The 7,727-nt window shown below is 34.9% G+C and overlaps 1 protein-coding gene across 2 annotated transcripts in view; it reads left to right on the forward strand.

Moving 5' to 3' along the window:
• bcas3 (BCAS3 microtubule associated cell migration factor) overlaps nt 1–7,727 on the forward strand; it is a 324,375-nt gene that overhangs the window by 198,181 nt on the left and 118,467 nt on the right. The window lies entirely within an intron of this gene.

A 7,727-nucleotide genomic window follows, 5' to 3' on the forward strand; every position in this document is an offset into this window, starting at 1 on the left:
AATAAAAGCTTAAAACCTTTTTTTTTTTTGTACACGTTTACAAGTTTACACGTTTTGATGTCCACATATTCAAGACATTACAGTGGCTGCAGCATTTCTGTGGTAAAAAAATCGACAAATATTAAAGGTTAAGTGGATATTTGAATTAAATGTCAAGGATTAGATCGCACTGTAAAGTGTAAAAACAATTGTCAGGCCGTTGGCGCCCTCTACAGTCATTTCTTAAAATGCATAATGTACATTAGTTCTCATTAGGCAACTGATTGCTCGATTACCAAAATAATTATTAGCGATAACCCTAGAAATTTTTCTAGATGCAGATTTTTTTTTTTGGTGTGGACAGACAAAAGAAATAAGTTCATACATGTTAGAAACGGGTGAGAAAGTGCTGACAGATTTGTCATTTTGGATGAATGACTCCTTTAATACCCTGCGTAAATGACAGACTAGAAGTGTACATAAAGCCCAACTGTGAATGTGAACTTTTGTTCACAAAATTGTACATGAGCGGGAAGCCGAAACGAGCAGCATGTGATTGTGGATTGCTGTGAGGATGGATCTCCTCCAGTTGCTCGGTACGTCTGGTCAGCCCTCTGTACGTCTCACCAACCCGTGCCCCGGCCAGCTCCGTTGGCGACCGCGGCGTTCAGAAGCTGCCATTTGTTTAGATAAGCCTTTGATATCGAATTTTATACTTCTTGGCTTCGCTTGAGGGCCAAATCCACTTTTTAACTCTTTCACGCCGCACCGCTGCGCTTTGTAATCAGCTGCGGCGATTATACGATTGAAAATACGCTCTGATCGCTCCCCGTGTTTATTTTGGACCGCGATACTTGGCCAAAAACAATACCAGTCAAAACAAAGCAGGGGTTATGTGGACTCGCAGTAATTTGCGCTGTCTGTGAAGAGGTTTTTGCTTCTCTTTGAAGTGTCCGGTGCCCAAATTACAGTGCTGCCATAATGAAGTATTACCATGCAATTACCCAGCGGTGCGCTACACGCAGCAGCCGAGCAGAGAAAGTGCTGAGAATAGTGTATGTGTGTGTAAGTGTGTTGCAGTGCCACGCTGTGAACAGGACCGCTTGGCTTTACAGTGGGCGGCCCTCACCTGAGGTGGCCGGGCCTGATGAATTATGGAGCTCTGGTGGCTTCATCAATACTGCAAAATACGCAGCTTATTGGCACCAGGCGACGCGTTAACAGCTGATGTATTTTTAATTAACGCAGAGCCTTCCTGCTTCATTTCTGGTGCGCAGGTAGCACAAAGGCTTTCAAATTTTCACAAACCGAGACGTCCGCCTCGCTTTTTCCACACAAACACAACATTACGTGCCAGCCGTTCAGAGATGGTTTTTAATTTGTTGCCGCTCGCTTCAGGTTTGGGGAGTAGTATTATTCAAGCTTCCATAGAAACCAAAGTTACACATCATTGGCAGTTGAGTCCGTGAAGAAAGAGGAGGTCGACTCCTCCCTGTTACAGACGCCTTGATTAAAACCAACACGAAGGAGAGAGAGAGTGATGAGACAAACCACATGCTTAGTGACTCATACACACCAGGCCTGCAGCAGATGCGCACTCGGCGATCTCTAATCAAATCTCGCTCTGGTACGTTGTGGAAGACACAAATTCGCTCTTTATGTCAGTAGCGGAAGTTTTTTCTGAAGCCGAATCTCCTCGCTCGCACTTACCTCAGCGCTCCGAAGCGGTCCTGCTCTCGGGGTCAGCCGCGGCTGAAATGAGAACCAGGGACGGGCGCGGGGTCAGCAGCTGGTGGAGGATATGGCAATCATTTATAAAAATATGCTTTCCCAAGCCCACAAAAACAAAAGCCCCAAACTCAACAGCTGGGAAGGGTTGGGAGTAGCCCCAAGGCTGGCAAGTTCCCTTCCAGATGGAGAGGTTAGGCCGAGGCTAGCCAGGCAGCTTCACTTAAACTTCCGATTCCCATTAGGCACAGAGAAGATTGCAGGGGAAGGGAAGAGGAAGAAAAGCAATGAGCATGACTGCTCTGTTTTTTCGCCCTGCTTAATCAAATAAAGCAGGAAGCTTCCGAGACGGAAGAATTGTGTTTATTGATACTTATGCATACTCGCAGTTTGTTTGTTTTCGAAATCCTCTCTCTTGCAGTGTGATATTGGTGTTTGTGGTTAGCCGTTCCACTCTCTCTCACTCTTTTTTACGCAAATCTTTTTCTGGGAGAGTTACATTTTCACTTTTTTATTATTATTAATAGTGCATTCTAAAAAATTGAACCATTGGGAAATTTCACAAAAAACCCAGTTAATAGCCAGCCCATGTCAAATAACGAATGAAACAGCTCTTAAATAAAAATTGATGAGCTTCTCTCGGTCTTCTGTTGATCTGACGCCCCACGCAGCACAGAAGTAACGGGGTCCTGGTGTGGATATTAAGTTACAACCGGCTCGGCTCTTTTGAAATGTGCTTAAAAGAGCTCCAGAACCCGTTGAAGACGGCCCCTTAATAAGAGTAATGTACACACCAAAGCCTCGGGAATAGATCCACGGCACGTAATGCGTATCTTGTGTGAGTCGGTGTCAGGAGCTAGTGGCTACAGAAAGACACGAGGGGAAGTTGACACGGGGTCCGCACAACCTGGCAACCTTTTGAAAGAGTACATGTGATATTCATTGAGAACGACTCTGAACGTTTACCGCTAGAAGGCCGGCCGGGCTGCTGATGTATTAAGCTCTATGAGGTCTGATGGGAATTAATCAAATGAACCGGTAGAGGCCCAAGCCAAGTTTGTACCGCTCTTTCAAGCCCCCCCAGCAAATCTCATTCGTTTTTTTTTACAGAAATATGGAAAACTCCGTTTTAAAGCTTGAAAGTCTGAAAAAGTAATAGTGTGTTTTGTTTAGAAATGAAACAGCTCTTCAGGTCATTTCATTTTTTTAAATGCACACTAGTCAGTGGCTTGGTTATTATTATGAAATGTGGATTTAATTTTAATGCACATGTGTAAAAGCAATTGAAATCAGATCGGATCTTGCTGAAGACATTACCATCACCTCAACTGGCCATTTTTGGATAAGCTCCCATACGCTATGTATGAATGATCTGAAGCCTCACAAGTGAGTGATGACTCTGCAGGTTGCCATTACGCATTACGCAAAGACATTTGTGACCCTGGATCACAAAACCAGTCACAAGAGATTTAAACATCATCTGAAAGTTGAATAAATAACCATTCAATTGATGTATGTTTGTAAGGACAGGACAACTCTTTGAAAATCTGGAATCTGAGGGTGCAGAAAAACCTTTGAAGTTGTCTTAGCAATGCATATTACTAATCAAAAATTGAGTTTTGATATATTTACGGTAGGAAATTTACCAAATATCTTCATGGATCATGATCTTTACTTAATATCCTAATGATTTTTGGCATAAAAGAAAAATCGATCATTTTGACCCATACAGTGCGTTTTTGGCTATTGCTACAAACATATCCGTACTACTTAAGACTGGTTCTGTGGACTAGGGTGAAATTTGTAGATTTATTTTGTGTCGCGCTTTCTCATTTTGTTTCTCCTGAGCGTGTAAGGTAATCCAGCACCCCCTTAAGCCGACAAGCATCGACCCCTTCGGGCTCTAAACACACTGAGGGGTCGTGACCTCAGGGCCTGGTGAGGTCAGGGTGGCGGACAGCAGGGGCAGCCATCACAGGCCCATTACTGCAGGAAATTGGAAACACTGACCCAGCTCAGACACGGGCAGCATGCGCTCTGACGCCATTTGTAGCGCCTAATTGTGCCATAATTAAGATGAACTGAAAAGGGGGATGGGAGTGGTGCTGGAAGGAGAAGCAGACAGGAAAGAGGAAAGCTATCATCACATTTCACATGCATGCGTTCGCTCAGTGTTAGCCTGAGTGGACGTGACTGCGGTGGTGTGTAGGTTTTATTTTCATTTTTGATTGCGTATTTAAAGATTAACATATTTAAACACACTCTTTAGGTTTAGTGTTAGGATTTAGTACTTTTTTGCGTTGTTTTCATATTTTATTGTGGTAGATTGATAGATTTATCGTTTCGTTTATCATATTGATTTAAATAGGGTAATCTTGTACCATATTAATATAAAAATGCCAAGAAAAAATATTATGCGTGTTGTGAAAGCATTAAACGTTACGTTACATTATCAAGATTTTTTTTTTAAACTCTGGTTTTAAACATGAATTTCCTTTTTTTATTATTATTAAAGGCAATATCCACTGGATAAAACACATTGTGGCTAGTGGAAATCAGATCTATCCCATAATTAATTTAGTATCGGTTGTATTTTTTTATTTAATTTTTTTATTTTATTATTCAAGACAATAATCCACTGTGTGAAACACATTGTGGCTAGCGAAAATCAGATCTATCCCATAATTCATTTAGTATGAGTTGTATTTTTAATTTAATTTAGTTTAATTTTATGTTATTTTTTTATTTTAATTTTAATTTTATTATTCAAGACAATAACATGCTGTATGAAACACATTGTGGCTAGTGAAAATCAGATCGATCCCATAATTAATTTAGTATGGGTTGTAGTTTTTATTTTGTTTTATTTTATATTTTATTTTATTTTTTATTTAATTGTTTAAGAGAATAATGCGCTGTATGAAACACATTGTGGCAAGCAGAAATAAGGTCTATCTCATAATGTAGGATAGGTTGTATTTTTTTTTTTTTTTTATTATTGTATTTTATTATTCAAGGAAACATTTTTATTTTTACATTTTATTTCAATTAATCTATCTATTTATTTATTTATATTTATATTTTATATATTTTTTTAAATTTTATTTAAAATAATCTATTTATGGGATTTTGAATGATTTTGTTCATGAATTTTGAGATTGAGAGCATGTCACACATCCACATTTGTCGAATTTTGCTACTTTCTATGATTTGACAAATGCATTCAATTGGATGTGATGTTAGGAAACGTGTTTATTTGTCATGATAATGACTATTTTTAGTCGTTTTTATGTTGCGACCCACCAAATTGGGAACCGCTGATTTTAAAAAACAATTTTAGACGTGTATTACACGAACAAAAGGAGAAAAATCGCAGAGTTTAGCTGTGTGGTTTGCCATTTTGCCATCAACTTATATTACATAAAACAGGCCTGCGACCGCAGCATAGCAATCCTGTGTAACACAAGACCGTGAGTTCTGGGGCCACCGATCTTTCCGCATTTGCATGTTTGAAACGACAGGGCCTCACCTTTTAATGAAAGAAAGCAGCTCCCCTCCATGTTCATTTCAGCCATTTTGAATTAGAATAAAGAGCTCTGCGCTTTCTCAGTCGAACCCAAAAACTTCACCACTTAAAACCTGCTCTCTCACGCTCGGCTCAAACCAAACCTCTGATCAGAGTCAAAAGAAATCGGATGTTCGTTTAAACGTGGATTGGGGCGGTCAGATACAGTATGTTGTTTTGTTTATGTGTGTTTGTGTGTCAGACAGAAATGAAGGGCAGCCACTGGCCTCCTCAGACCAGGCCGTCTTGTAAACAGACACCTACCGGCAGCTGGGCATTTGGCAACCGGACAGACTTGCGTGTAGAGAAGGACACTGACCCCTCCGTCTAACTGTCTCCACCCACCCCCACACACTCACTCACTCACAGAGGTCTGTGCTACCCCTTCCTGTGGCTCGGCCGTGACTCGTCCCGACTCCCACAGTGACAGACAGCGGTGTGTTTACTGGCTTTCCGGAAAGCTTGACAGGAAGAGCATATCTGTCCACTTCCAAATTTTTATTTTTAAATCAACACTTTGTATCGTTTATTTGTACCCAACAACAAGCCAGCGTGATTTATTTTGCTGTAATCTAAAGCGAGCGTCTCCATTTCCTAAAATAAAGCGCTGGAAATGCCTGGAAGAATGTAAACCGAATGCTGGAGAAGTTATACAAATACAGATAGCAGCGAGCTCTTAGTCAAAATGTTTTCTCTGAAGTGCGCTGGGGAGCCTCTCGAGGCTTGCCAGGAAAACACTCAAACTTATCTTTCTTCCTCTAAGCTCTTGTTGGAGACCTCCTCCTGGAGTGAGAGCTCAAGTACTCGTTTTAACAGCTAAACATGCTTTTATCTAACACATCAGCTTTTATCCCTGAGACGAGGATGACACGTATAAAATAATTATATGATAAGCCATTTTGTGTGTGTGTGTATATATATATATATATATATATATATATATATATATATATATATATATATATATATATATGTATATATGTATATATATATAAGTTATATGCTTGATTAAGTATTAACATTAATACATAACAAACTATATAAGTATTTTAAAATTATGAAATACAGACATGGAATGGAAAAAAACAAATAAAATACATGTAACCTTAATTTTTTATAATTGCTAAAGTATTAAAATAAATCCATAATATGCAATACAAAGTATTTTAAAATAACGAACAAAATAGAAAAATAATACATGTAAATATAAAAAAAAAAAATCCTAACAAGCATAAAATAAAATGCATCTAACCATAGTAATTTAATTAAAATTAATAAATAATTAATTATACTATAAATATATAAATGTATAAATAATTAAATACATTATAAATTAAATTATATAAATTATAAATAATTAAATGCATTGTAAATATATAAATTAAATTATGTAAATATATCATTAAATTAATTATAAATATATCAATTAAACTATATATATATATATATATATATATATATATATATATATATATATATATATATATATATATATACATATATATATTTATAAATATATAAATCATTATTCATTAGAATTAAACTATGCTAGGTTCAATGTATTTTATTTTATGCTTATGAAATTTTAAACCTATTTTTTTTATTTATTTCATTATTTAATTATGTTAAATTGCTTTATGTATTATGTATTTATTTTAATACTTATTTTGTTTTTTAATATTTTAAAATACATTATATAGGATTTTATGTATGTTATACACAGTCTTTTTGTGTTTAATTTTATGTATATTATTACATTTTTTAAATATTATTTGTGTGTGTGTATGCTTGATCAAGTATTAAAATAAATACATAAGTATTTTAAAATAATGAAATAAATCATTATAAATAATACATATAAGTATACAAAAAACCTAATCAGCCTAAAATAAAATACATCTAATCTAAATAATTGAATTCAAATTAAATAAATAATTAAATACATTAAAATATTTAAATTAAATTATGTACATTTAATTAATTTAATTTAATAAATATGCAAATAATTAAATATATAAATTCTATAAATTGTAATTAATTTAATTCTAAATATATAAACAATCAAATGCGTTATAAATTATATAACTTTTATTATTGTAATTATAAATATATAAATTATTTGTTTGAAGTAAATTATGCTGGGTTAGATATATTTTATTTTATGCTTTTTAGGATTTTTTTATACATTATTATATAATGTATTATATCATTATTTTAAATTATTGTTTACAATGTTATTTATGATTAATTTTTTAATACATTATATAGTATATTATGTATGTACTATTTACACTATTTCTGTGAATATAAATATATAAATTAAATTATATAAATTTTATTATAAATATATAAATAATTAAATCCATTCTAAATATAGAAATTAAATTATATACATATATAATTAAATATATTTTTATGAATATTATTAATATTTTTTCATGATTTATTATTTTAA

This window comes from Labeo rohita, chromosome 15 (assembly GCF_022985175.1).
Source record: "Labeo rohita strain BAU-BD-2019 chromosome 15, IGBB_LRoh.1.0, whole genome shotgun sequence".
NCBI classification, from domain to species: domain Eukaryota; kingdom Metazoa; phylum Chordata; class Actinopteri; order Cypriniformes; family Cyprinidae; genus Labeo; species Labeo rohita.